We start from the raw sequence: 8,120 nt of genomic DNA, 5'->3' as shown, positions 1-8,120 counted from the left end.
TCTGTGGCAAAATATATAATATGTTTCATATAGCGCCCGCAAACTACACCTAATAATCACAGAACCACTGAAGGCGACGCATTAAACGTATTATTCCTTGGAACTAACCTCCAATGAACTGCATAATACCTTACTAATTATTATTAATATATGTCTCGTCACAGAATTCGAAAATATCCAAAATGGCTAATTCTAATGAGGTATACATTCCATTTATCACTGATCTGAGTCTGCGGATAGAACATGAGGTTGAAACGATGTTAATTTTTTTAGTATAGAACCCAGGAAAATTTTGATTTTGGTAGAGTTTTCTGTTGATAGGATATACTGTTAGTGAATGTAGAACAGTATCCATTGTTGAACTTAAATTAATACATGTTGTATGGAACTGATTGAGAACAGCGAGTATGATTTAAATTTATGAGGCAACTTTCAACGCTTCAGTCACTTTTTACTAATATTTGGTCGCACTAAGCGTTTCAGCTACATTCTGCCATCATTAAATGCATTATAGTTGGATGTACGTTACATTATTCCGAAGTACGATGAGGATTATTTGCTAAGTGTGCCAGCAACGTTGTCCACCGAAAATTAAACATTTTTGCCGGGAATTTATTTGCCTGGCCAACAGAACCAGTAATAAACACATCACTTAGCACATTAAGATGTTCACATTCCAACGACAATTAACTGGAAGCATGTGACCGAAACGCCTCTTGCTAATAAACACTAGTATAAAGTGACTGTAGCAGTAAAAATCACTTCATAAATTTAAAATATATTCGGTGACGCCAATCAATTCCTTACAACGTGTATAAATTCAACTTAAACAATATTGTTCTGTATTCACTGACAATGTATCCTATCAACGGAAACCTCTACTAAAGACAAAATTTTCACGGATTTATATTAAAAAAAAATAACGGTGTTTCAGCCTCGTGTACTACCCGCAGACTCAAATCAGTGGTAAATGGAATGCATCGCTTATTACGATTATCCATTTGGATATTTTCGAAAGCTGTGTCAATACATATATAAAAATAGTTATTACAAGTAGCTATTACAAGTAACTGCAGTTAGTCACATTACTAAATATTCGTTTATTTTCCTTAGTAATATGGAGTCATTTTATGCTTTTCGTAGAAGTGGATTACATTATGATTCTATGGTATTGTTCATTATTTCGTTAACATTTAAGGTTCCCGTGGTGTCTTACATTATACATTATCCGAGAATCAGTTCCTGAGCAGGGGAATTATTGGAAGGTTCTATGTACGTATTTTTGCCTGACGTCAGACTTTTTCAGAGACTTCTTTGTTACGAGAATTTGCTTCGTACAGCAAACATAGCGTTCTATATACTCTCTTCCTTTTTTTACTTAGGACTAAAATTCTTTACATTAACGCTGTGCTGGAGGTTTACAGCATGAAAGATGTGCCGTGGTGTGAAATATTCTAATCAAGGAAGGCATTTATGACAAAAGCTTTTCAAAACATAGGATAAATTTTGGAAACACTAATTTCCACACGAGTTTTGCTCAGCACAGGAATTCAGTCTGTACTTCGTTCGTGCAATCAATCATTCCTGATAACAAGATCTCTTTTAAACTTTGAGAAGGCCGTAATTTAACATTTAAGTTACAAATCTGGTAAACAGATGTATACATAGAAGCTAAAGGATTGTCTGAAACCTACAAAAATTTGGAGGATTGCATGACTTCAGTCTTTAATGAGCGTGTCACAAAAATGCAAGAACTTCGCGGAGAAACAGAATACAACACTAATTACATAATGATAAAATGATGAATATGAATAGTAACTTTTTAGTATAGAAAATATTCGTTTACTTTCAAGAGGAATGAAGATTTTATGATTATTCTCCAATAAACTCTAATTTTGTGTACCAAAGAGAACATTACATCGCCTGGGTTTGCTGGAAATTTATTTAGCTGAACACATCAATCGACACATCAAATGACTTACTAATTTTGTTGGTCCAGTACGTTCTGTCATAAGAAGTGTTGCATGTTTTCGTTAGTGATTAAACTGCAACACTGAGAACCAGGAACACCTGTGATACGGCTTCTTTTGTGCATACTTTGCAATTACCCTCAGTACAAAACCAAATCTCTTATATTATGCCTGACCCGTATACACCAGAGAGGAAATGAGTCATCTGCAGTTTCTACTCTGTTCCATATAGACACAGAAAATGAAATAAACGCCTTTAAATATGAGTTTCCTTAGGTTTCACTGAAATAGAACGGTTGTGCTACTTGCCCTTCAACTCCTATACACCAAAAATCGAAGCTAAGGTAATGTCTTACTGCACGTCGAGCACTTTCACTACAAGTAACACAAAGCATACAAATTGTAAGTGAAAACAAGCCTTTTCTCGCGTTCCAAAAAATAAAAACTGTGTTCACTTTAATGGTTTCGCAATAAGGGTACACAGACTTATAAATATATAAGCCAAACAATGAAAATAAAATTTTTTTCTCAACCATTACTACGTTTGAGATTAGATTTACCAAACCAAAAATTCCAAACAAACACTGATGATGTTGTCTGCTTAGCCGGAAAAATTAACGGATCTAAACAGAGAAGAAGAAACAGACGCCAGATTTCGCCAGCTGCAGAGGTATGATTTCTCAGCTAACTTAACTTTGATATGGTTAAAGATTTACAATGCCATTGCCATAAATACAGTCTGTGGTCTAGATATATATGAATAAAGAAATGTAACCAACTCGGATATACAGAGTTTACATTTTTTGAAAGACGACGGATATAAGAAAGACTAACAACAACAAAAAAAAAAAAAGAAAACTATGGAAGGTTTGAGGAAAGTAGTACATTACTTATTGACTCGATGCATCATTGCACATGAAAAGTACTAATAGAAAAACAAAAACAGGTGTGCTACTGGAAAATGTTTAAATCTTATTAATCAGGAGGCTGAGGTAAATAATTTCAAATTGGACGTTTTGGAACGCTTAAGTCGGAAAAAATCTTAAGTTAGTCACTGCGAAATGTCTCGCTCACTTATTTTACTTTATAAAAGTTTTTATGGCTTAATACAGTTTATTTGGTGATACATGAGTGGACTCCTTTACAATATAATCGCATATTTCGAACTGCTGCCGATTTTCAAGAATGTCAGAGTAATGACTGGTTTCAGCTATGTGAATGGAACAATAAATCGACAACTGACCAACAACTTCCGAATAGATAAAATATTTTTGCTGAAATTGATATAACAAATCGCATTGTTCATCGTACACCACAATAACACAGATCTGAGATTAACTGACAAATGAAGAACCTCACAACAAAATATAGTTATTATTTGTAAAATTAAAAATATTTATTTGATAAAAACTAAGCAAAGCTTCTAACACTGTGCTATCACTACACTAATAATAATGATAATAGTTAACAAAAATTGCACGACATCAAGGAAAATTATGAAGAAACTGGAAACCTTCAAAGAAATGGCTAAGAGTTCCATATCGTAGAGTGCGACGTTTTCTCTTCAGATTAAAATGTAGACGAATCAGTTTTACCACAAACTCTCTCTCTCTCTCTCTCTCTCTCTCTCTCTCTTACTCACTCACTCGATCTCTCTAATTTCGTAATGTTTATTTTGATCGTCAAGGAAATATAATTCTTATAGTTCTTCTTTTAAAGTTCTCCTCTCTTTACATTGACAAGAACTTCATTTCTTTCTATTTTATTTTAGAAATAGCTTCTGCTCACATTTAAATTGAATATTTCGTCATTTTCCAGAATTTGGCGTTCTTTCCTTGACACTGACATTTTCGTCTTCGTGAATCAATTATACTCGCAGCTTATTGCAATGAATTTACTTATCACTTGTCTCCAAGACATTTTTGTGTAATTAATCGCTTATGTTAATCATTACAATCATTTGTACAAATAAGGCTGCAACTTCAGAATACAGGTTCTTACACTGTTAATTAGATAACACACCAATTAGGGATGACGACTACCCCCCATGACAAGGATCCTCTCACCATCTCCCTCGGATCAGCGTACGTTTCAGCATCTCCACTCACATTAACGAGGGCTATCCAGGAAGTAACTGACGTTTTGGTCTATCGCGGCGTTGGGGGGGGGGGGGGGGGGTTACAGCCGTTATCTTGATGCCATTGATGCCATAACGTCCCTACACACGGTACGCATCCAGCGGTGGTAGCATGTGGTCTGTGTCTCAGCTAGTTTGCTTCCTGTGACGTGTTGAAAAGTGCACTGGAACAGAAAATTCCTTCATTTGTGAGTTGAGTTCTGTGATCAGGTTTTTGTTGGCAAAAAACTGCAAACTAATTGAAAAATATCGGTACCTTTGCAATGTGTACGGAGGTGGAAATCTGAGTGAGTCAATGATACATTGATTTTAAAAATGGCCGTACCAACGTTACGATGAGGACCTACCCTTGTGACTGACGACTGGTGATGAAAACCAACGACAAAACTATGAAACGTTCACAACATTTTCTCCAAACATAGCTAAGTTTGGTGTATGAAAAAGCGGCTGAGAAGCTTGGTTACCACGAATTTTGTGCTAGGTGGGTTCCAAAAGAACACAAAAAACAGAGACTGGCTGCAGCACTGACCTGACACGAAGATTACGAGAAAAATGGTAGCAAAGTTGTCGACTGTATCGTAATTGGGGACAAGACTTAGGTGAAGCATATCAGTTATGAAATAAAAAGGCAGTCGATGGAATGGAGATACATAAATTCTCCCAAGAAACCAAGGAAGTGCTTGAAGCGCTCTCAGCAAGAAAGGTCATGGTTACTGTGTTCTGGGACTCTACGGGGGCGATTTCGTTCATTTCCTTGAACGTGCACAGCGGTTAACTCAGAGAGGTAGTGTTCAGTGCTGGTAAAGTTAAGGCGGGCGATACAAAACAAACGTCGGGGAAAACTTAGAGCAAAAGTTCTTTTTTCCGCACGACAACGCACCTCCACACATGGCCAATCGTACCTGAGAGCTCCTACGAGTTTTTGGATGGGAGGTGTTTGATCGTCTACCATATGCCGCGGATTTGACGCCGAACGACTACCATCCCTTTCCAGCAATGAAGATACGGCTCGCTACACAACGCTTTCATACTGACGCCGAATTGCATGTCGGTATACACCAATGGTTGAAATCACAGGTGGTAGATTTTTACAGACACGGTAATGAAAAACTTTTGCCACGGTATGATAAGTGCCTCAGTTTGAATCACGATTACGTAGAAAAATAGCTTCTGTGTGTATCTTTTAAGTGTATATGATTAAATTTGATTTTTCTATACTGTTAATTTTTTATTTCAAAACGTCTATTACTTTCTGAATATCCCTTGTGTATAGATAAAAATTTAGATGTATGTTTGTTCAAAACCTTAAATCTTCGGTTGTTCTTCACCGATTTCTTGAAATTTTGACACAACGTTGCATTGTAATAGGCGCATGTTTTTGTATACCAACTAAAGTGGCATATATGTAAGACTACTGAAGTCGCTGATATGGAGTACCTGACAGTAGGCACCAGCACAATGCACCTAATATGAAACACGTATGTTTTTGTGGGTTTCCGAATAGTCTGATCACATAGTGTAGTTTGTCTTGTTTTGAGTAGGAATGTGTTCCAGATGTCTTATGATCAGGACACAGGAGGTTGAAGTGTGCCTGACTAATTTGATATCCGTAAGAAATTTTTGTAAAACAACTAACAACTTACGGGAAGTTAGTAGTAGCAGTGACTATCAAAAAAGATGTATTTAATGGTTACTTTCGATTGTATAAGAAGGGGTTTGGCAGAATATCAACTGTGAGATGAGTGGATTGCTAGTTTGCCATGGTGTGGATGACGTAGATACTGTGTGCAGAAGCAGAATTACATTCCCAGAATCAGTTATCTATAATGTTGGTATTAGTACTGCTAAGAAACTGTAGTCAGTTGAGTCATAAGATTATTCATTAAGAGAGAAAACTTAATTTACTGAAGTTTCCTCTCAGAAAGGTCGCAGTTCGTAGTGATCGACGGTAAATCATCGAGTAGAACGGAAGTGATATCAGACATTCGGCAACTTAGTGTCATAGGCTCTCTGCTGTTCCTGATTTACATAAATGATCTAGGTGATAATCTGAGCAGCCCCCTTGGATTGCTTGCAGATGACGCTGTAATTTACCGTCTAGTAGAATCATCAGACGATCAATTCCAATTACAGAATGATCTAAAGAGAATTCCTGTTTGGTGCGAAAAGTGGCAATTGGCACTAAACAAAGAAAAGTGCGAGGTCATCCACAAGGGTACTAAAAGAAATCCGATAAATTTAGGGTATAGGATAAATCGCACAAATCTAAGGGCTGTCAATTTGGCTAAATAACTAGGAATTAAAATTAGGAGCAACTTAAATTGTAAAGACCACACAGGTAATATTGTGGTGAAGGCGAAACAATGACTGCGCTTTGTTCGCAGAACACTTAGAAGACGCGACAAACCCACTAAAGAGACAGACTACATTACACTTGTTCGTCCTCTGCTGGAATATTGCTGCACGGTGTGGGATCCTTACCAGGTTGGATTGACGGAGGACATCGAAAAAGTGCAAAGAAGGGCAGCTCGTTTCGTATTATCGTTCAGTAGGGCTGAGAGTGTCACTTATGTGATACGCGAGTGGGGTTGGCAGTCACTGAAACAAAGGCGGTTTTCTTTGCGGCGAGATTTACGTACGAAATTTCAATCACCAACTTTCTCTTCAAAATGCGAAAATGTTACGTTGACACCCACCTACGTAGGGAGAAATGCTCATCATAATAAAATAAGAGAAATCAGAGCTCGATCGGAGAGATTTAGGTGTTCCTTTTTCCCACGCGCTACTCGAGAGTGGAATGGTAGAGTAGTAGTATGAAAATGAAACTTCCTGGCAGATTAAAACTGTGTGCCCGACCGAGACTCGAACTCGGGACCTTTGCCTTTCGCGGGTAAGTGCTCTACCAACTGAGCTACCGAAGCACGACTCACGCCCGGTACTCACAGCTTTACTTCTGCCAGTACCTCGTCTCCTACCTTCCAAACTTTACAGAAGCTCTCCTGCGAACCTTGCAGAACTAGCACTCCTGAAAGAAAGGATATTGCGGAGACATGGCTTAGCCACAGCCTGGGGGATGTTTCCAGAACGAGATTTTCACTCTGCAGCGGAATGTGCGCTGATATGAAACTTCCTGGCAGATTAAAACTGTGTGCCCGACCGAGACTCGAACTCGGGACCTTTGCCTTTCGCGGGCAAGTGCTCTACCAACTGAGCTACCGAAGCACGACTCACGCCCGGTACTCACAGCTTTACTTCTGCCAGTACCTCGTCTCCTACCTTCCAAACTTTACAGAAGCTCTCCTGCGAACCTTGCAGAACTAGCACTCCTGAAAGAAAGGATATTGCGGAGACATGGCTTAGCCACAGCCTGGGGGATGTTTCCAGAATGAGATTTTCACTCTGCAGCGGAGTGTGCGCTGATATGAAACTTCCCGAGTTCGAGTCGCGGTCGGGCACACAGTTTTAATCTGCCAGGAAGTTTCATATCAGCGCACACTCCGCTGCAGAGTGAAAATCTCATTCTGGAAACATCCCCCAGGCTGTGGCTAAGCCATGTCTCCGCAATATCCTTTCTTTCAGGAGTGCTAGTTCTGCAAGGTTCGCAGGAGAGCTTCTGTAAAGTTTGGAAGGTAGGAGACGAGGTACTGGCAGAAGTAAAGCTGTGAGTACCGGGCGTGAGTCGTGCTTCGGTAGCTCAGTTGGTAGAGCACTTGCCCGCCAAAGGCAAAGGTCCCGAGTTCGAGTCTCGGTCGGGCACACAGTTTTAATCTGCCAGGAAGTTTCATATCAGCGCACACTCCGCTGCAGAGTGAGTATGAAAATGGTTTGATAAACCCTCAGCCACATCTCATATGGCGCTGCAGTAGATACGTAAAACACGAACTTTTTCGAATGCAATGTCAGAGATTTAAGATTTTGAACAAACGAACTTGCTGTTATGAGACTTCTGCTAACCACGTATCTTATGACAGAAATGTACCCTCGTACATTGTGGATACAAGAACACGAAACCA

General features: G+C 38.9%; 1 non-coding gene across 1 annotated transcript; it reads left to right on the top strand.

The window, feature by feature from the left end:
- Positions 1-7,789: 7,789 nt before the first annotated feature.
- Trnaw-cca (transfer RNA tryptophan (anticodon CCA)) lies at positions 7,790-7,864 on the top strand. The gene has a single exon. It is a non-coding gene; the product is annotated as a tRNA-Trp (tRNA).
- The last annotated feature ends 256 nt before the right edge of the window (positions 7,865-8,120 follow it).

The sequence above is a fragment of the Schistocerca serialis genome, chromosome 1, assembly GCF_023864345.2.
Source record: "Schistocerca serialis cubense isolate TAMUIC-IGC-003099 chromosome 1, iqSchSeri2.2, whole genome shotgun sequence".
Classification (NCBI taxonomy): Eukaryota; Metazoa; Arthropoda; class Insecta; order Orthoptera; family Acrididae; genus Schistocerca; species Schistocerca serialis.
Note: the sequence above shows the minus strand (reverse complement) of the source record. Positions and strands in the feature narration are given on the sequence as shown.